Source organism: Camarhynchus parvulus, chromosome 3, assembly GCF_901933205.1.
Source record: "Camarhynchus parvulus chromosome 3, STF_HiC, whole genome shotgun sequence".
Taxonomy (NCBI): domain Eukaryota; kingdom Metazoa; phylum Chordata; class Aves; order Passeriformes; family Thraupidae; genus Camarhynchus; species Camarhynchus parvulus.
The window spans coordinates 28,322,864-28,344,295 of record NC_044573.1 but is presented as its reverse complement, the minus strand read 5'-3'; the positions used below and the strand labels follow the sequence as shown (position 1 = coordinate 28,344,295).

Sequence of the window (21,432 nt, the reverse complement as noted above, 5' to 3'; positions counted from 1 at the left end):
AGGGAAGTGGCCATAGTGCAGAGATACACAGTGGCCGAGCTGTAGGTAAAGGTTTCAGAAACAATTGGTATGGAATTATTTTTCTCAAGTGAAACCAGTGGGGCAAAAATAAGGTAAGGTTGCAAAGTTAAAATAGAGATGAAGAGCTTTTGCACACTGAACGACCCTTGTGTTTTTCATCTACTATGGCAACTGTGGCTAGCAGTGGCTTTGATCTCATTTTTGAGGTCTGTAATTTAGACATTCACATATTATCTTGTCATCTGGTGATCCTTGTGGATGAAACAAAAGACTTAGACAGTTCTGAGACATAACTCATCATGCTTATTATTGATATCTACCTTACTGAGTGCTTCATCTACTAAAGCTGAGCACAGCTGCATCATGAAAGTGTATTCCTCCTCACCAGTCATGAAGGATTGCATATGGAAAACCCCTACACAGCAATCTAACCCCCAGATGTTTGCTTGGGTTTAAGGAAAAGCCACAATTAGTACATATGCTGGCAGGTGTGAGTCACTGGGCATCACCTGTGTCTGATCCACCCTCAGCACAGGAGCAAAGAGCTGGGACCTGGGCTGAGACACAGGTCTAGTCCTCTGTGAGCTCAGGTGAAGTTTGTTCCTAAACATATACCTATGGACAAAGGGTAAAGAAGACAAGCAGGACCAAAAAGCTACATCAGATAACATCACACTGAGATAAAATTATTTTCACTGATTTAAATGAGAACAGAATTTGGCCAGTTGGGAAAATGCCTGAAAATCCTACAGCCAAATTGCTTTTTCCAAAATGAAAAAAGGTTGTTAAGATCAAGCTATTGCAGACCTGAGAATTTACACAGCGGCTGAATTTTCAAAGTCATTTCATGTCTATAAATCCTATTGTGGGATCATTAAAAAAAAAGCAAACAAAAATCAACCCACAAAACACCAGAGCACTTAGCACCCCATCTGCATTCAGTATGCTGAGCACATTTGAAAAATCTGACCTTGACATATTCTCTCTAATAGGCTCAAAATGTATTTTTTGAAGGAAATGTGCTTGGTGTTATGTTAGTGACAAAAGTAACAGGGGAGAAAAGTGTAATCACAGTCATTTGAAACTGGGTATCTAGTATGCCAAAGTACACCTGATTATTCTTCCTGTTGTTCACCATTTGTCTCAGGCTCTGCTTGTGCCAGATGTAGGCATCAAAACTGTGATTTTTGTTTGGATAGAATCTCTGTACTAGAGAGAGACAGAATTAAAAATAAATTGTTAAAATACATATGACATTCCTCATGCAAGGCTATGAAAGACCTTAGAGCCTCAAATTAGTAGGGAAGGATGGAAGAAGAAAAAAATATTTTTAAATTTGGAAAGTGATGTGCAGGTTAGAAAGGTATGACTTTGGTGGTTGAGAAAAATCTGTTCAGGTATGTCTTTTAAATTGTGAAGAGCCCAATTTAAATAAAATTATCTTCAACAATTTCTCCTAAATTCCTTACACAAATCCTTTTGCTTGGGCAAGAATGAAAGTATTTTAATTTATTTTTCTACCTGTTATGTTGCTGGCTTTTATTTCATCTTTCTTGTCTTGATAGGCAGGATTAGGCAAATGAGTCCCTCTCTGCAGGAATCCATTCCATGTCATGGTTTTCCTGAAAAAGCAGCTACAGCAACTTGATGCTCAAGTCTGGCTCTCAGAATACTTAAGCAACAACTTTTAAAAGTATATTTTAAATATCATAGTGAAAAAACCCCAAACAACAAAACACCCCACAAAAATGAGGTTAAAAAGCCAAAAAACAAACGCCACAAAATCCCACACAGCCTTGTTTTGAGAAATTGTCTTGATTCAGTTTGAAATGCACAAAGAGTGAATAATATCAAATGGTCCTTTATCCAGCTGCACAGGGCTCCTGGAATCACATGGTAGGAAAGATTTTTATTTTTGTTTTTTTTTAAAGATGGTCCACAATAGTTTAGAAACTGGAGAAGTGAGCCTAAAAATAGGCAGTGCTCCAAAAGGTAGATTATGCCACACTAAACTCTCATCTGATATTTAGAGTGATGATTTCTCAATGCTTATGGCTAACAAGACTTAGTACTACCTACTTTTTCTTCACAGCCACCTTACAAGACCCTTCAGCTCTACAAAACAGAAGTGCTTTTATTTGAAACCTTTCCCCATTGAGGTGTGCAAGCAAGAGCAGAGAATTCAGTCTGTTTTCCCACAGAGGGGGAAGCGACTCCATCTGCCACAAAGCTTTACTGATGTCTCTTTCTGGCCTGAGTGCAGCCCTGCCAAAGGGACCACAGAGCCCACTGCAACTTATCCCCATGCCAGGACTTGCAAAATTTAGTACCAGGAAAAGTTAAAGTCCTTCTTTTTTGCCTGCCAAGAACCAAATCTCTCTTCCATGTACATCTACTTACAGAAAAAAGACATTATATATGTATGTGTGTGTATATATATATATATATATATATAATTTATCTCCTTGTGTGCATATATGTATAAATATATATGTATGTAATACCTTTGCTGGGAAATATCAGCACAAAGGCTGATATGGCACAATTGCCCTTCTTTCAATCTCCTGGTCATGCATAATGGACAGACATGGTGAATAACGGCCAAAAAAAAAAATAGAATTGACATAAATTAAACTATATGAATTAAGGTGATACAAAATGAGGCTGCTAATGGCATCCTTCTGAAGGAAGCTATCACTGGAAGGAGAGGTCCTGCTTGGCCATGGATATCATTATCTTGGCAAATGGGTTGGTTGATTTTGCTTAAAGAGAAAGGAGGGTAGATGCTTTTAAAATTACAGCAGTAATTCTAAAGCTGAATGGCAGTTTAAGGCTTCATCCTCACCTGCAGAATATAATTGAGGCACTATCATTACCTCATTACCCAAGCACACTGCTGTAAGCTTGGAAATGGCCTCTAAAGGGCCACTGACACTGCTTGAGGAGATTTGAGGAAACATTATATTTAGGGACAAATATGATTATTCACCGCATGTTTTCTTACTCAAATGAAAGGATCACATTGCAAGCCACAAGCAGCAGACAGCAAGAGCAGCATGAATGAAAATGCACAAAGCAAGAGCCATGACAACACCATGAAAATTTGTTCCTGGTTATTTATTGGTGCAGTTTTTCAGTCTCCAGGATCATGTCCCAGGCAGAACCAAGAGACAGTATCATATATCTGTGCCACAGCACCACTGACCCTAACCCTATTCCAGGCTTTGGGTCTCACTTAATAACAATGGCTATATCATCTCTTCCTCATCTCCAACATTATTCATGCAATTTTTTGGGTTTTGGTGAGCTCTTGCAATTTTCCACGGTGCATGGTGTCAAAATTCATACAAAATTGAAGACAGGAACCATAGGAGTCTGAAGGAAACCACACAGCTCTTGCACTGGTCCTGGAATCACAAGTATGAGTTTTGTGTGCTCCAATCAGTGCCACTCCAGAACAGGCTTTCTTTGCTTTATATGAACAGGCTTACAACCACCTGCATCTGCCTATTAAAGAGACAGCCTCCTCCCCTTCCTCACCTAGGTGTCTCCTGATTCCCATGCTGTCCATCTGGACTATCTCCTCCTGGCCAGGTGCTGTCATAAAATGATGCTTCTCAGCCCACTTAATTGTCCTCAAGTGACAGATGCGATTTGACTATAGCTGGTAAGCTGTAAGTACACGAAGCAGATGAGCAGTTAATTAGCAGTGCTACTGTTTCTGTGCAAATAGCTATAGAAACTACACATCAAAAGATGGCCTTATCAAGCCAGTTAGTCCATCTTCTCTCTTCTAACACATTTCTTATCTCATGCAGTACATTAAAAGGTTTGAGTTCCCCTGCGCCCAATAAGCTACTTTTAAAATCTCAAAGTTTTTATCAACTTTCCTTAGGAGACTATTTCACAGTCTAATGAATCTTGCTGTCAATAAATCTTTTCTTTCTGTTCAGCCTAAAGATAGTTCTTGAAATATTGAGCAGGAAAGAAAAAAATAAAAGGAAAAAAAATCTTATAACTCTGTAGAACAATTTCTAAAAACGGTACTGTGCCTTCATGTTTCCTAGGACACATTAGCACTTCTGTAAATGGTTGTATTAGAAAAAGAATCAGTGCAGTTTTCTCCACCAGAGAGTACAAATCTAGATATTCTGCTCAAAAAAATAAAAAAAGAAAAAGAAAAAGAATTGAATGGGGTGATCCAAGGAATAAAAGCAATGCAGTCATAATTTCATATATTGCAGGCCTAAACCCAATGGTTAATGCCTATGAGTCTCTCCAAGAAGGGAGTCTCATAGATTCATTTATTTAGTATTCAAAACACACAGAACAGACTCGAGAATTTTGGCTAAACAATCCTCTCCTGGGACCCAACTATTTAATAAAATAACTCAGATTTCCTTAGGTTTTCAGAGTACCTTGACAACACCTGAGTAAAGGTTTTAAAAATTTAGCCTAAGAAAAAATAGTGGAAATAAAGACATTTTTTAATATATAATTTATAGTACATTTAATATATTTCTTCTGTAAAACAGCCTTCTGATGTGCTGAGTCTTGAGAATTCTGTCTGTGGTATATCACTAAAGAAATTTAACAAAACAAGACACACCGGCCCAGAAAGAAATGAGCTCTTCTGTCAACAATTACCTTGTTGATAGTCCTTTAGTCTCACCCCCCCTCCCCATCTTATTTTGTCTTAATTTAGAGGCTTCCCTCTATTCTTGTCTGTCTGGAAACTCCCTTCTGAAGGATCCTCCACCAGCACAAGCAAAAAATTCCTTGGCAATGCAAGGCAGGTGCCAGTGAATAATTCCACCCATACGAAACTAAGGTATGCCAGATTCTAAATACACACCAAAAATCCTAAATTAAACAGTAAAAGTTAAAGAAACCATATCTATTTATCAGTCAGATTTCTACTTGAAAGAGTTTCCCCTATTTGCCATACTTCTAACTTGTTATAGGGATTGAGCACCATATGCAAGAGCTCAGAGTCCTGCACCCTCAGAAACCACAGCCTTCCGAGTGATCTCTTGTCTATACACTCAGACGTTATCATTATTAAACTTCTAGAAGAAGAGTTTCACAAGAGAGAAAGAAGGATTCTCCTGTTTCCAGCTTAAGAGGCCCATAATACCATTTAATTTTTTTTCTCAATAAGAATGCCCACCTGTTCCATCTGCCAGAGCTCAACAGCAGCCTCCTCGTGTTCACACCAACGCAGCCAGACACTGCAACTACTGAAGAAGCCCAAAGTGCAGAGAGAACAATTTTCACCTAAGCAGGAGTGAAACACTATGAAACCTATCTGAAATTTCTGAGCCAGAGACTGTGATTATATCAGCATAGTTTCAGAATCCAGGGTGCTAATAACTTAGTCAGTGCAGCAGTGAAGCTTTCTCTCTGTATCCTGGTAGAAGATCACTGCTTCTACCCACATGTGCAAGCACTGAGTAATTTGCACGTCTTTGCACCCTGCTGGTGCACAGCTGTGGACTCAGCCAAACATGGCATCCTTCTGTGCCATGAGCACCATAGGAATCAGCATCTTGAGTCAAATCAGTCTGAACAAACCTGAATCATGTCACATCTATGGTATATCCAGCCCACTATCTTGTCTCTGCTAGTAGCTAATAGGGAAAACAGTCAAAAAACTTAAAAGCACTGCAAGCCTTTTGTGATATTTTCCCAGAATACTCTCTCTTGGCTTCTTAGCTGCTTGTGGTGCGGCTAACATTGTTAGCTGAAGACAATGTCTTTGTGTGTTAAAAAAAAACATGTTTTTTTCTTGTTTAGTTCTCCAAATGGTCTATAAATAAAAGTAAACAATTGGAAACCCCTGAATCCGGCAGAAAAGGGTTTCACAGCTTTTCATTATCCCAAGATAAGTAATGCTTCATTATTTTTTTTTCTGGACTTGTCACTTGACAATTATATCTGTTGTCCTGCAAGACTTGTATTGGAAGAGACATGGAACAAAAATATTTCTCATGGTCTTAGATATCTTTATCATATCAAACTAGAGTAAATTCCTTCCAAACTGCAGTATTCAATCATTCTTTCTTTAAAAGCTTATCCATCCATCCATCCATGCTCTCCTTCTCTGCATTTTTTTCAGTTCCTCTTCTAGGACCAGAACTGTGCAACATCATTGATGAGAGCACCAAAGTCTCTTAACAGCTGAAGCTGCACCCAAAAGGGCTCTTGTAGACACAGAATTGTGCTAGTGGGTCTCTGTTAGGATCTGTTTATCACCAGTGGCGGAGGCCACTGGATTTACTGTCACTGGATAACCATCTGCAGTACCTACAGAGCAGTTCCAATTTGTACCAAGCAGAAAAGCTCACACAGCATTTTCCAGGGATGCTCAGTTGTCTTAAAGGCTCTAGACCCCTAAACTTTAATTTCTCAAGCTAGAAAGTACAGGAAGACATCTCACCAAATAAGAAGATGTTTGTGGCATCAGCTAAAATCTCTTCCTTCTGCTATTCTGCTTCATTATACAGTAAAATAAATAAAATCATGAATGAATCATCACCCAAAAAGTCTCAGGAAATCACAAATCACATGTTTATTGATGACACAGTGAGTAAACCATCTATATTTAATAACTACTGCTCTTCTTACTGCTCTTATGGATTATGTGTGTTAATCACACTGGTGATTTTTGAATATTTATTGTTGTTTTTGTCTCTGCTGTAGTCATATATTAGAAGATTTCACATCAAGAAGAACAAGTAAACATGCTGCTGCTGAATGTATTATGGGGGGAATTAGAGTGAGACATTAAAATGAACTTTTTAACAGGCAGTGCCTCTTCATTCAACTGAATGTCATGGAAGATGAAGCATGTTCAAGTAATTATGGGAATTATCAGTGCAGCTAACAGGCACAGAGGAGCACTATCCTGTTTTGGGTAACTGAGGTTTGGACAGCTGAGACAAGATTGTAGTCTGTGGTAGGAGGTACTAGTTGCGATCCAGAAAAACTGCACCAAATGTGAAATGGGTGATCAGCAGCTGCAGTGCAGAACTTAATTTGGTTCAATTGAGTGGTTTTTTTGTTTGTTTCTCAGTGTAGGCTTAAAGGCTGTCTTGTAAAAGTGGTAAGAAAAGCTTTGATCAAGGGACTTGGGTATTTTTTTTTCCTGAGTTTACATAAGTAACTATAAATCTTCTAAAGTATAAATTCTACTTTTTTTTTTTCATATGAACCATTTATAAGCAGTTTGCGCATTTCCTCTGTGAAAAACTAGATCAATGATCTTAGATGATTTTAGGTCACCTGAGCTTTCTGATTTTGCTAGACTGACCATTTTCACTGCCAGGCTGAGGTTATATTTACATGCACAATGGGGAGAGAGAGGTGAGAAGTTCTTGGTCTCTTCATCTGAAAACTAAAGGAATAAGTCAACCATGAACTGACATAAACTACATCCTTCAGAACTTCAGTTGAAATAAGAAGCCCTAAAAATTAAAAGGCCAAATAAATCTTAGCTGTAGCATAATGAAAGCAGAAAAATTGTGTATGTAATATGAATAAAATGTTTGAGTCCATCACTGGAGTAAAATAATTATATCATTTGAATTTCTTCTAGTGTGAATTTCATCAGTAATTCAGTATGCCAATTCATGATAATAAGTAAAATATACATGAGGAAGAGTGGGTTTGCCTTGGATGTATGCTTGGATGATTTCTAGCATCCCAAGCAAGATAAAAAGCTTAGTATAGCTACGTCTGCTTGGGTTTTTTTTTGGTTGGTGTTTTTTTGTTTGATTTGTTTTTGGTTTTGTTTTTTTTTTTTAATTCCAGTTGGTGTTATATCCATATGCCTCCCAAATGACTATTAAATAAACATAGAAAAAATAAGCAGGAAGATAATGCATATGATGACTACTTTCTTCAACTGTAATAGAGCATGTAAAAATTGTACGAAAGAGTTCAGTAGCTCCTACTTTAGCTAAGGCTTGCTATTTGAGTACTGTTTTCATAACAGTCTTGCTGAAATGAAAAGCCTAAATGAAGCTCTCCAGTGGGCTCACTCATGTAGGCACGGCTCACTCTGTTGCTGCTGCAGCACAGCTCTGGGATTTGATCTGTTTTCCATTCTTCAGGCTTAGCACTGCCTCACCATGGCCTCAGCCCCAGCAGGATGACAAAAGCCAGTTTGGTGGCAGACCCAACCAACCACTCTGCTGCAGGCACTGCAGGTGAGCACAGAGCAGTTCAAACCACAAACCCACATGCCAATTTTCTCAGTTAAGGAATAGCAACTCTACCCCAATTTACATGGAAAGCATCGAGGATCAATTCATTTGCTCAGAGTTCTGAGTGGAAGATGTGCTAACCGCAAAGGGAGTGTTCACTGCAGTGTCAGCATGCCACCATAGAGTCTCTAAAAGCTCTGCACTCTAGGAAGATTTTGATATAAATTGTCAGGATCCCCTCATTCGCCTTTGCCCTGGCTTAGAATGATGAATCAAACGTTAATGATAGTCCCTAACACATTTAAAAATGGAGTAGTTGCAGGTTAATTTTTACACCTAAGAGAATATGAACCATGGACCACCCAACAGCATTTCTAGTATGAAGGGTATCGAGCTGCTGCAGGTGGCTCCTCTACCACAGGAAACTTTCTTACATTTCTCAGCTGCTTCTTTTGCTTTTCAGTTATCACAGAGCATTGACAGTGAACTCCTTGATTCATTGATGATCACTTGTGCTCCCTCTCAGCCCCCATTGTTTCTGCACAGATTATTTTTCAGAGGTTAATTCAGTATTGTGATGGTCTGCTCTGCCTTGGTACAAGCCTCCCACTCAAATACCACATGCTCCTTGCCATTTTACCTTTTTATTTCTGTCCTATGAACCTTAAATTAAATTCAGCATTTTTACAGCCTGTTATATTTGGAGAAGCCTTTGAACTATCTGTTCCATTTGTGCATAGCAATCCACAAAGAACAGACCTACCAGGACAAGAAAACAAAACAAAATGTAAAAGGAAAAAAGAAAAGAATTCTACAAAAAGGAGTGGTGTTATTGCTGTATGGCTATCAGTTAATGTTAAGAATTATTGTTTAGAAATTGTTTAGAATTGTTGTTTAGAAGAATTATGGTAAGAAAGCATAATTTTATCAGAAATTGCAAGAAAATTTTGACTTATTTAGATTAGATTGTCTCATTGAAATTTGAAGAATATCTGCTATCCAGAAAATATAAGAAGTTATTTTCTGTAAAAATAGCACAAAATGCCACATTAAAGCTTTAAACATGATATAAAGTTCAATTTCATTTAGAAACAAAACTCATAAACATTCCAGCCAAAAATATTTTAAAAGACAGAACGTATGAAGATATTGTTGAATAATACCCATCCCCCCCTCCCACAACATACTCAGGAAGCTAATTTGGACAAAAACCTATTCCCTAATGAAAAAAAATTCATAGAATGGTTTAGGTTGGAAGGGACCTTAGAGATCAGCTAGCTCCAAGCCCCCTGCCATGGACAGAGGCAGTTCCACTAGACCAGGTTGTTCAAAGCCCCGTTGAACACTTCCAGGGATGGGGCATCCACTACTTCTGTGGACAACCTGTTCTAGCGCTTCACCACGCTCACAGGGAAAATTTTTTTCCTAATATCTAAGCTAAACCTCTCCTCGCTGGGTTTGAAGCAATTCCCCTTTGTCCTGCCTAGCCTTGTAAAAAGTCCCTCTCCATCTTTCTCGTAGGGTCCCTTCAGGTACTGGAAGACCACAGCCATGTCATCCTGAAACCTCTTTTCCAGGCTGAACAATCCCACTTCTCTCAACCTTTCTTCATAGGAGAGGCACTCCATCCTCTAAACAACTTGATGACCTTCCTGTGGATGCTCTCCAACAGGTTCGTGTCCTTGCTGTGCTGGGAACCCCAGAGCTGATGCAGCACTGTCAGTGAGTTCTCAGCAGAGGGGAGCAGAGGGACAGGATGTTGGCAGGACATGTTTGGCTTTCTGGGCTGGGAGTGCACATTTCCAGTTTATGTCCAGCCTCTCACCCAGCAGTAGCCCCAAGTCCTTCTCCCAGGGCTGCTCTTGATCATCCCCCACCCTGTGTTGATACCAGGACTGCTCCACCCAGGTGCAACACCAGCACCTGGTCCTGTTAAACCTCATGAGGCTCCCCTGGGCCCACTTCTCAAGCTTGTCCACATCCCAGGCTGACTGAAAATTCTTCACCAGCTCTCATTAGGTTGTGTGTCTCCTTTTGTTGATACAGGTACGCTCCTGAGTGGATCCTTTGTCTTCACTGGTCTATAAACAGTTTGTAAACATCAGTACTGCTAAGCCTAAGTCTCTGACATTTGTTACCATTATCTCCTGTTACAAAGGCAGAAGTGAAAAACAAAGTTTATACCTATAGCCAAGAATGCATCTAACCATATGTACACATGTACACATTATACATATATGTTTGATTATTTAAAAATGGAATCAAAAGGGTCAAAATTAATGAAAAATACATTTTTTGAGCTGACTTGCCATTTTCTTATCTAAACGAGGAAAAAGATCTTTTGTTTCAGTTGAACTCATTTCACCTTTCTGAAAATATTTATTGAATCTGAAGTAGAAACATAATTACCCAAGCATTTAATTTCAAATTACCATTCCCATTTTAGAAGCGACCTAATGTATAATACAAAAAGAGGAAATTGGAATTTTGGAAATGTACCTTTCCAAAAGTAGCAAATTGAAAGTTGTTTTCCCTTTTTCTTTGCAGTCAACTGTGGGCTTTTGCCAATCTTAGTAAGTCCTGTACAGACTATTCCTTGCAAGCCTACTTTGTCTTTAAAGTTTTAACCAAAGGCTTATTTGAAAGGTTTTGCTTCCTTCCTCAGTTTTTTGCTGCAGATAAATGAAAATATTTTAATACACATGTACGTCAAAGGGGCTGGTGCTGCCATTCCTTTCCCTTGTGAGATTTACTGGATAACAATTTTAAAATGCACTAACTGTGATACAGTCTACATTTTATTTTTATTAATTTTTAATAGTGGTTAGAAGTATCAATTTAAAAAAAAACATTTGCTATTATTTAATTTTTACCTTATTTTTTATCTCATCTCAGGGTACTGCTGCTTCTCTGAATGACTAAAACACACAGACATTTGAATATCACACTTGTCAAATAATCTCAGAAAAATTAATGGAAATCCCAGTGACCAGTATCAGTTAATGTCACCACAGCTTAGCATTTATCAACAGAATTTTAAAGAATCAAGTTTCTCTGGAGTATTGATTTACAAAGGCCTACCAGTAAGCTCAAATATCCTTTTCTTGTGTGAGGTAAATATGATTTTACTACTTGGTGCCCTATAAGCATTCAGCAATATCTGTTATTCTATGACACGATCAAATAAAAAGAACTGTGGGCAAGGTAAATGTTTTTTTCTTGTTCCTGGTAAGACTACAGAAACAAAAACAATATGTTTTTAACAAAAGGAGGCAACAATAAAAGGAGCATAAAATAGGTTACAAAATAAATGTATAGCTACAGGAGAGATTGTTTTGAAACAAAGTAGAAATTATTCTGAGAATGTCAATCTAAGATCCCATATTCTTTCCAAACAGCTCTCAGATAATGCTTTGTTAAATGTTAGAAAGGCTTTGAAAATTTAATCAGGAGTGGAAGGAATGGAAGCAAAGGTCCAAAACTGTGTTCTTTTGTTCTTAAATGTTTTTTCCACCCTATGACTAAAGTCTCTGCAAACATGGTATAATCAGATTGTGGCAGCAACACACCCTGGCTTCCCATCTTGAAATACTGTGACTGAAGAAGCATCCCTCTGAAAATAGACCTGATTTGCTGCAGAAATAAAATCTCAAAGTGCAATTTGCCTTTTACCTGAGCTAGCAAGACAAGACATATTTAGGAAGAACAGCTGGCTGCAGAGTTCATTTTTGCTCTTCATGTACTTGTTGGTATAAAGAAAAGAGAGGAGTGATTGCAAGAAAAGTGAGGAATGACAGTGAGAAAATTACATAATTACTAAACTTGGGAGGCTTTTTATTTAGGATTTCCTAAAAGATACTTGGTTTCTATAACAGGATTTTTGTGGAATATTGTAGTTTTAACAAATTTATTAAGCTCATCGCCATTTCATGATAAAACAAAACCTGCTATTAAAAAAAAAAAAAAAAAAAGTTTTAAGTAATTCCTTAAAGTGAGCATGATTAGACTAACATGCAATCAGCAAAAAACCTATTTGAGAAACAGAAACAGACAGCACAGCCTAATAAAGACTTTGTTCTCGGGTCATTCTCCGCTGTGTGGTGAGATGGTGGTGTAAGGATTGGTATATCTGTGTGCAAAGTCTACCCCAGCTAGGTCTCAGTTTCAGTGAGGTCACTACATGATCTCTGTGATTTAATGCTAACTACAGCACCATGGGAGTAGCAGGATATGTCAAATGAGAGGGCAAGGTCAATGAGCTGTGCTGGAAAGAACTGCAGCAGCTGTTACTTGGCCCGAGGGCATTATTTGTTTTTAAATGTAAATCCTATAGTTGAGATAGAATGTGGCATAACTTTGATTTTTCCATTCTGTGGTAGGACACTGACATAGGATAAAAGTAACCAGTACATAGAAATTCACCATTGTCCTAGCTCAGCCTTCTTACAAGAGGATGGATTTGCTCCTTTTCTTGGCACAATCCAAAATGTAGTGAGGTTTCATGAGACATAGATCCACAAGGTCATCACAGACCTTTGTTTTGCTGCTTATAGCATTAGATAAATGAAAAAGTTGTAAAAGAGGTAAATAAAAAGACTAAGGTGAGCATGAAATGCAGCCGTTAGACATGCAGGACAGAAGGGAAAGATCTCAGCCCATCAGTTGCATGCTCTCTGGAAAAGATATCATAAGAAGAGGGACCTGGTGTATTTTAGAGGGTCTCTCACATAAACTTGAAAGCTTGTTGCTACATTCTACTAGGAATTGAGTGGTTATAAGTATTAGCTGATGATAAGAAACTCTTTGTGTTCAGTCCTGAGGAAAAATAAAAAAATAGCTTCTTCACTCAACTCACAGATCTAGGGAGGTGAAAGACTGAGACATCAGGAACAAATGCACAAAGGGCTTGAGTACATTTTCTCATGTTCACCAAAATGCTAGAACAGGTTAGATTTGAAAAATAAAACAACCTTGAGTGGCTGAGAGAGCTATCAGCTATGTACAGTGTGACCAGTGACAAACATCATAAGTCTGTCTTTAGCCTAGCCTGGTATTCTGGCTCAGTGGAAAAAAGTGTCATACAAATAACTAAAGAGACACAGAAACACCTTCTTAGCTTTACCACAGCTGTTTTTGTTTCCTGTCTTCCCCCTCATCCTACCCAATTTTTTTCCAATTTTTCTCCCTATGTTACTCTCTCTGCTCTCAGGGTATTTGCTCTCATGAATATGCATCAGGCTGCACTTCAGCTTCTCTCCTCCAATTCTCTGTCAGTATGACCAATTCTCTCCAGTTCACATGAAACTGCTGCCACCCACCCCTGGATCTGAAAGAAAACATTATTAATTAATGCCTCTGAAACTTCTCCCACCGCCCAGAGGCCCGTTGGGTCCAGTCAGGGTAGGGTGATAGGAGACCCTGTACATAGGAAAGCTCATTCTCTGTGAGACTCCTGGCCATGCAGGAGAACTGTGAAGTCCATGAACAAGCTTCCCCCTCATCTCAAGAAGGTATCACTGTCAAAATGCATCTGTGGAGCCGTGAACAGAAGATGTAGTTGCACTATTAAGGAAAGGTCACACTATCCTTCCAAAGTGGGTGTCAACTGAAGAATTCATGGCTCAGTGGGCTACTTGGTCATGTGAAATGGAATTAGTGAATACTTACATATCTCACTGAGGAATTTGTCAATTTTCAGAGACAATTACAAGATATTTTGATTATGGGAGGCTTTCAAAAAAAACTCACCAAACCAGAAAAACACAAAACCCCTTGATCCTCTTCTTCATGAGAGTTTCTGGGAACAAACACATTTTCTCATTTTACTACGGAACATTTCCAGAGGAGATAAGTTATCTGACCTGACAACAGGGAGAAAGTGCAGTCAATAGTTTGGAGAGCAAGTAATCAATGCTGTACCCTTATTTAAAAAACAATATACAGTAAATACCTGCCAGCAGCAGTGATAACATTCACTTACACTAAAGATAAGTCATACGAAATGCCAACTACTCCTCAATTTAGGGAATCAACAAAATGGTCTCAGTCCAGATAATTTATTTTCTATCAATACAGTTTGGCCTTTTTCTTTCTTAGTTTAGTATTCTTGTTTCACACCCAAACCATGCAGAGCTTTCTGAGTATCACATGTGTTTAGCTATTCACAGGAATATTCACAAAGGAAAGGAGATGAAATATCTCCTGAAATGATTGGGAAGGTTTTGATATTTATCTCTAAGGAGACAGACATTTGTTGTTGGCTACTTTTAAACCAGACAGGGAATGCTGAACAAGCCATGACAGGCACTTTTTTTATTCGACTTTTCCTTTTGCCATTTGACTGCTCATTGTTTTCATTCTGTACTGAAAGGGCAGATAGATTTTTTAAAGGCTGTTAACTGAGGGATCTAATTTAAATCCTGGTACAGCCAGTTCTTCCTTTGTAGCACCAATACAGGTGCTGCTCTCTTGCTGATAATCACAGCCTATCCATCCTGCCACTGCAGCAGAGGATGTGGCATGTTTAAGACATCCTCTTTTCCTTTCCCACTTTTAGTTTTTATCTTTGGGCTGTAACAAAAGGAGGATTACTCATTCTGACCAACATGTAGACTGAAGCTTTCCTGAGGAGCTTAGACATGACAAAGGAATGGCTAAGAGCTCTTGGAAACTGGTCCATTTTGAGCAACTTTGCTCCTTAGCCCGTTAAAGGAAATTGCTCCTCTAAAGGCAGAGGAGGAAAAATTCCTTACTTGTCCACAAATGCATGCATTTCCTCCAACCTCAATCATGCCTGGTCACCACAATCCATGTGACTTTATTAGATTTAGGTTTTTCATAGTCTTTCCTTCTCCCACCCAAGTCAGCTCAAACTCTACTGTCCCAGCTGGACAACTGTGGCAATTTGTTTCAGTCCTGCACATAAAGATCTATGCACCACTCTCACCTATCTCTTCTGGCTTCAGGAAAAGAGTCACACTGGTGATTTTCTGCACCAGTGCCACACACACGTGTTTTCCAGCGATTTTCAGCGCAACCTGAGCTCTATTAAAATAGACAAGATGCTTTCAGCCATCATGTACTTTCTGTTGTTTTATCCTTAATCCAGCTTCTGTTCTGCTCAGAATCTGCCTTGCTGTGCACTGGGATGCACCAGCCCTACCTCTCACCTTCTGACCAACCATTGCCCAGGACCCTGGATTTACTGCTATTCCAGGACCCTCTCCTTATCTCACCTCTTTCCATAACCCCACAGTGGCAGCAGATCTTTCAGAGGATTAGAGACCTGTTCCTTCCTGAGGTGTGATTAGCAGAAGCCTCCCAAATGCTCCATTGTACTGCTTATACTATTGCTGCAGCTATCCCCTCCTACCTGTTATTTAGCTGCCATATCCTCTCAGTGCATAAGTTTTCCATAGCTGGAGAAATGATTTCAAGAGAAAGCTCTCAGAGGCCTTGATATCTCACAGCATTTGTTGCCAAGACACCCCTAAAATAATCCCATTTGGTGAAATAAATTGATTTCCAGGTAAGGCTTGGCAGGCAAAGGTTTTCTGGTTCCTTGAGTCAAAATGATAATGTCTACAGTTTCCTTGTCCCAGTCTGAAGGTATGGAAGCCTTCTAATGAGCCAGAAATGTTTAATTCCAGTTCAGCTCACAGATTTGCTTGTCCTTGAGAAAAATGGGATTTTATGATCAAGTTTCATATGAATTATTTTCAGTTTTCATGCAAAATGCATGAACTGGAAAGAAATAATAAAAAATTATCTTCCAGAAAGAATGCAAGGTAAGGTGTTCTAAAAATTTTGTTCCTACAGTTTTTAGTCAGGAAATTCCTAAGACTGACCATTTCCCAATCATGTCCGTTAAAAATATTTTTTTCCTGAGAAAACAAAAAACATTTATACTAAAAAACTCCCACTCAGCTCTGCCTTCTATGTAGGTCAATAGTGATTCTGCATGGGGGAAGACCCTGACAGCACATCTTTTTCCTTCTCCCATGTTTTTAAATCAGCATTTTTTTAACTGAAAAGATGTTTTCTGACTTCTACTGCTGCTGCTCATTTTATATGCTGAAGTTGGTATCCTGGATTTGTCACCAATGTTTTTCCATAAAGATGAGGATGTTATCAGAGACACATATTGTGAGTAAGACAAAGAAAATGACAGGAAGAGAGAAAAATCAGAAAAATGCCATATCCATCTTCTGAAATACAGTGACAATCGCTGATCCAAGGGATGCAGAAATACTTCTAAATGACACAATCTTCTCCCAGTTTTCCATGTCACATCACTGTGAGCCTTCTAATGACATGTTTATGCATGTTAATTTCATGCGAAGGTTTGTCATTTAGCCATGCAAGAGGTAGTTTGAGTTCCTAGAATCAGAATTATCACTTACAGGCTTTCCTCTCTCTCTGTGCATCCCAGGTGGAGCTGGGTTGGGCAGAGAGTAACAGCTGGCCCTTCACTGCAGCACTGCATCAGGCTGATTTGTGATTTGTGGGGTTTGTTTTTATTCTGGTGCACTCAGATGAAGCCCTGTCTTTTGTCACAAGTTTCAGTTCGTAAGTGGGCGTTGTTCAGCCCCATCCAAGCACATGTGGCCTCTGGACATTGACAGAGAAAATCCCAGCCCCTTGGTGAGATCCTTAGTTGCTAGAATTAGTTGCTAGAACTAGTCAAACTCTACATGATAAAACAAAGAGGCAAAAGAGAATACAAGCAATGGCCTATTTGGTGTTGGACAATAAATTTCAGAGTCATCTGGACCGGTTTGAAGGAGCCACAGATGTCTTCCTTCAAAAACAGTGTTACTGCTTTTCAGTTCAGCACCTAGAGGATAATTAGCCTCTCCACAAAAACAAGCCCATGACAGCACACTTGGACAAACATGAAGAAAGTAAGGCTGAGTGCTCAGGCCAGAAAAAAAAAAAGACTGAGTACACAGTTGGAACAATTACCCCTCTTCTCCCACAGGTGATCTTTGTAGGTCAGGGCAGAAATGCCCATTAGCAATGCAAAATGGGATTTGGGAGTGAACAGGCATTGTCATCATCCCCTCCCTCACCTCTGTGAGGGTGGGTAGCAAATGCAGCCTCAAAGGTTTTCAGTCCACAGGTTTTCAGCAGGGAGTTAAGTCACTTGAAGAATATACCCGCCTATTACGAGTTAAACCTTGATAATTCTGAATCAGCCTCCTATTTTGCTTTGTGCCCACAAGCGCAAAAAAAAAACCAAAAAAACAAAAAAAAAAAAAAAAAAAAAAAAACCAAAACAAACAAACAAACAAAAAACCAAAACAAAACAAAACAGAAAACCCCAAAAAACCAAAAGAAAAACCAAAAAACAAAAAAAAGAACTGCGGGGAGGGGGCAAATCAGATGTGTCTCTAATCATTACATTGCAAACTTGAGTCAGTGGTCAGATTCCTCAGCAAAGAGTGGGAGCAGAAGCACTCTGACTAGGATTGCTGGGGGCCGTCAGCTCCGGGTCCACCTGAGCAGCAGGCAAAGTGGAGGCTAAGGGGCAAGGCTACACGTGCCATTTGTACTTCCCATTAGGAAAAATGGTCAGTAATGGTCCTATTGTAAATTTAAATAAGAAGCACCGAAGCTGTGGAGCGCAGCATGGGGCAGAGAGGAAAGCAGCAAACAGGGGCTCTGAGGCTGGGTCACATTTCTCACCCTTTATGGTGCACCAAGGAAGGCCAGCTTGCCTGTGTGCCAGTGCCCTACACAGCCAGATACTGGGGCACACCTGGTCCAGAGTCACCCTAAAGAAACCAGAGCTGTGCTAGGGAGAGCAGGTCAGACACTGTCTCTGATCCAAGGGGTGATGCAGATCTTTGCTGGGTTTCATGGGTTAAAAAAATTCAGCATGGATTTTTTGCTACCTGTCTCCTGGCATTGTTTATTTTTTGCATCCCCTCTCTCCCCTAGAATTAGAAGCAGTTTCAGGGAAGGTCTGGAACTCTTCTTGGTGCTGCTGCAGCACGGCAGCTCCGAGCAGAGCGCACACGAGAAGCGCTCTGTTGTGCTCAAGTGGTGATCTCTGGGCAATGCAAACTCACCACTGGTACAGGGCAAGCTGTAAACAAGGGGACTGCAACCAGCCTGAAACACAGCAGGAGTGGAAGTAATTATTTGTCTCTTTTCTTCCTCATCACAAGCCTAAATTTGCCCTCGTACAGTCTCTGTACACATCAAGGTCCAATAAGAAATTGATCCCCTGCATGGCAATGTTTCCTCTTTCTGGAGGAACAGAAAATCCCCATGACAATTGTGTTGCATCTGCTGGACTTACACAAGCTGAACATTGTATTATAAAGTTAAGAGATGTCAATTTAATTAACTATGACTTTATAGACTGATATAATCCTTACTGTTTCCCTCCCTCTTCTCACCAAAAGAGTTTTTCTGTCATAGTAATCCCAAAGGTGGAATAGATAAAATAAACCTTATTTTTCTTAATATCTCCATGGCACTGCCCCAAAAATACTAGATCAGGCAGTCTGAAAAGAGAAAATTATTCTTGCTTTAAATCAATATTATTTGTCTCTTCTGTGTAGGTAGGAGTTACCAAGTTTAAGAACCCTTTCTTACATACACTACCACAACTGACCATTTTACATTTCCAGTGGCTAATCTGCCATACTGGGACTTGTTGACTTCACTGCCAATTTCTTTTACCCCATTAGTTCCTTTCTTTTATTCAGTCATGCACTTGCTTTGTGTCCCAAACATGTACATTCATCCTCGCAAATCAGAGAGAGATTCAGTTCCCATTTTGCTATATCTTGTACTGTGCTGCCACTTAGATGCTTCCCCCACCCCAATTCTCAGTACATTTAATCTTGCTGAGAGCATATATGTCTGCTGACGTCAGACAGACATGACAGAGCATATACCTGTTTGTGTACCCCGTCCCCCACATGCCCACCTTGCCAGTTCTGGACATCCATCACCAGTGGCATCACCTCACCAAGAACAACAGCCTCTGTGACAGCAGACACCAAAGTGGGTGCCCACTGCCCCTCCACACCCCTCACTGCCTTCCCTTCTCTAGCTGCTCCTATGCCTTCTGTTTCTTCAAATGACATTTGCCAAGGTCCTCACTTTTGCTCTCCTGTTTTATACACAGCAGAGTTGATCTGCCCAGCAAAGTTCTTGCTTATCTTTGTAGGATTTACTAATTCTTCAGAAAGCTGAGATGGCTTTTACAGCTTTACTCTATTCCTCAATTCCTCCTTTATTAGAAACCAAATTATTATCCTTTCCATCATTTTTCCATCACTGTTTAAAAACTATCATAAAAAAATCCTATTGACTCTAAAAAATACTGGTTTTGAAATGCCATGAGAGGCAGAAACCAAACTGAGATCCATTACTCTACATGAACAATCTTATCTAAGCTAACATGAAAAGAGAGATAAAGTTATACATTTCACCAATCCTTTAAGATGCATGACTGAGACATTTTTTGCCATCAGAGGTAGCTGTCTATAAAATGTTTTGGCTTTATATCTATTTATAGTTTATGTTATAACTACACAGTTTATAGATACATAGGAAAAAAACCTTGCACTTACCTTTGAGAAGCAGCATTTATCCCAGGTTTTGTAAAATAGTCTCAGACAGGCACTTAGACCTTCTTTCTATTCCATGCATCCTTTTTTCGAAAGAAGATAGAATCAGAAAAATCCCAGTTGATCTCTAGCAAACCAAAATGTAGACAAGATTGTTTGTCAGATGCAGCCTGATTCAGTGAAGTCCGAGCGTGTCAATCCCTGAGACTCCTTGTTCAGTAATATCCAAAGCACAAAAAAAGGAAAGAGAAAAAACAGAAAAAGAAAGAGAATAAAAAAGAGTGAATAACTTGTTCTTTTCCTGTGTGATTTAAAAAGCCCAGTCTTGGAGGACTAAGCAGCCTGCAGGCTTTTTGAGCATTCTGATCCTAGTGCATCCCAAGGTAACAAACACATGCATTTCAGTATTGCAAGTCTTCAAGTTCATACAAGCAAGCCCAGCTCCTCTGTGTGTGTGTGTGTGTGTGTGTGTGTGTGTTGGGGTGGGGGGCTGAGTCCTACTGCAGGGGGAAGAGAGGCAGGGAGAGACAGACACACACAGTCACACGCAGGGATGGAAGAAGGAAAAACAGCAAAGTGGAGTGATCTCACAAAGTGCTCTAGATGGCAGAGCCTGCACGGCTTGTAAGACAAGCAATGTGCACACACCAGTAAAAAAAAAAAAAAAAAAAAAAAGAAGAAAAAAAAAGAGATAGAGAGTGAAAAACCCGAGAGAACTAGCAGGCAGCTTCAGGAATTTCTTCTTACCTCTTCTGACGATGCAACATGCAGCAAGTGCTTTGTACTGCATAGGAATCCGTGCAGGCACGACTCAGTCAGACCCCTCACCTCTGAAATAAACAAATATGTACCGTAGGAAAGGGAAGAAAACCAGAAGCCACATGAAACAAGGGTACAAAAAGAAGCTAATAAACAAGTAAGAGAGTCAGGGAGGAGTCCTAAGTGGGCAGGAGGCAAATAGATGATACAGAAAGAGGCATCTAAACTCCGGGTCCTAATAGAGATTGGCGCTGTAATTATGTGGCAAAGCACTGCCCTCTAAGCCATTGCATAATAATAGAAACCTAAGCTGTGTAGACACAGCCTGACATACTAAATCCTCAGGAGCTACACTCAACATTTGTCAGTAGAAAGCCTGTCAGTCCTCTGGGGGCGGAGGAAGAGGAGGGAAGACAGAAGAGGAGAGAAATTTTACTGCAAAATGCATAAGCTGCAGTTGAGCTCTCAGGTGGTGCCGATGCTTGAAATGTTATAGTGGAAGTCATATATATCTGTATTGATGTAGGAAGAGATAGATAAAAACCATATGTGCTGCTTAGGGACACACTTTAGTGGTGGATTTGGCAGTGCTGTGTTAACAGTTGGGTTTGATGATCTCAAAAATCTTTTCTGACCTAAACCATTCTATGATTCTAATAGCACTGTCAGCTTCATTCACTCTATTTCATACCAGAAACAATTTTCCCTTGCTATGTTTTAGAAACTTAAATGGCAGAGAAGAACATGTACAGGAGTTGCCCATGTTAAATAGTATTATTTCTAATGCTGTTGGCAAGAAAGTAATAGTAGTTGTCTCTTTGTACTGAACAGTATTGCAATGTCTAAACAAAACTTGA

General features: G+C 39.5%; 1 protein-coding gene across 2 annotated transcripts in view; it reads right to left on the bottom strand.

The window, feature by feature from the left end:
* The window catches only part of LRFN2 (leucine rich repeat and fibronectin type III domain containing 2), a 154,634-nt gene that overhangs the window by 132,764 nt on the left and 438 nt on the right, over window positions 1–21,432 (bottom strand). The window contains exons 2-3 of one of the 2 annotated variants that reach the window (XM_030945433.1): window positions 20,564–20,646; window positions 19,820–20,026 (exon numbers count right to left, since the gene is read on the bottom strand). The gene's annotated coding sequence lies outside the window, so the exon portion shown is untranslated. Of the gene's footprint in view, window positions 1–19,819; window positions 20,027–20,563; window positions 20,696–21,432 lie in introns of those variants that run through there. The other variant, XM_030945435.1, reaches the window with a different exon arrangement.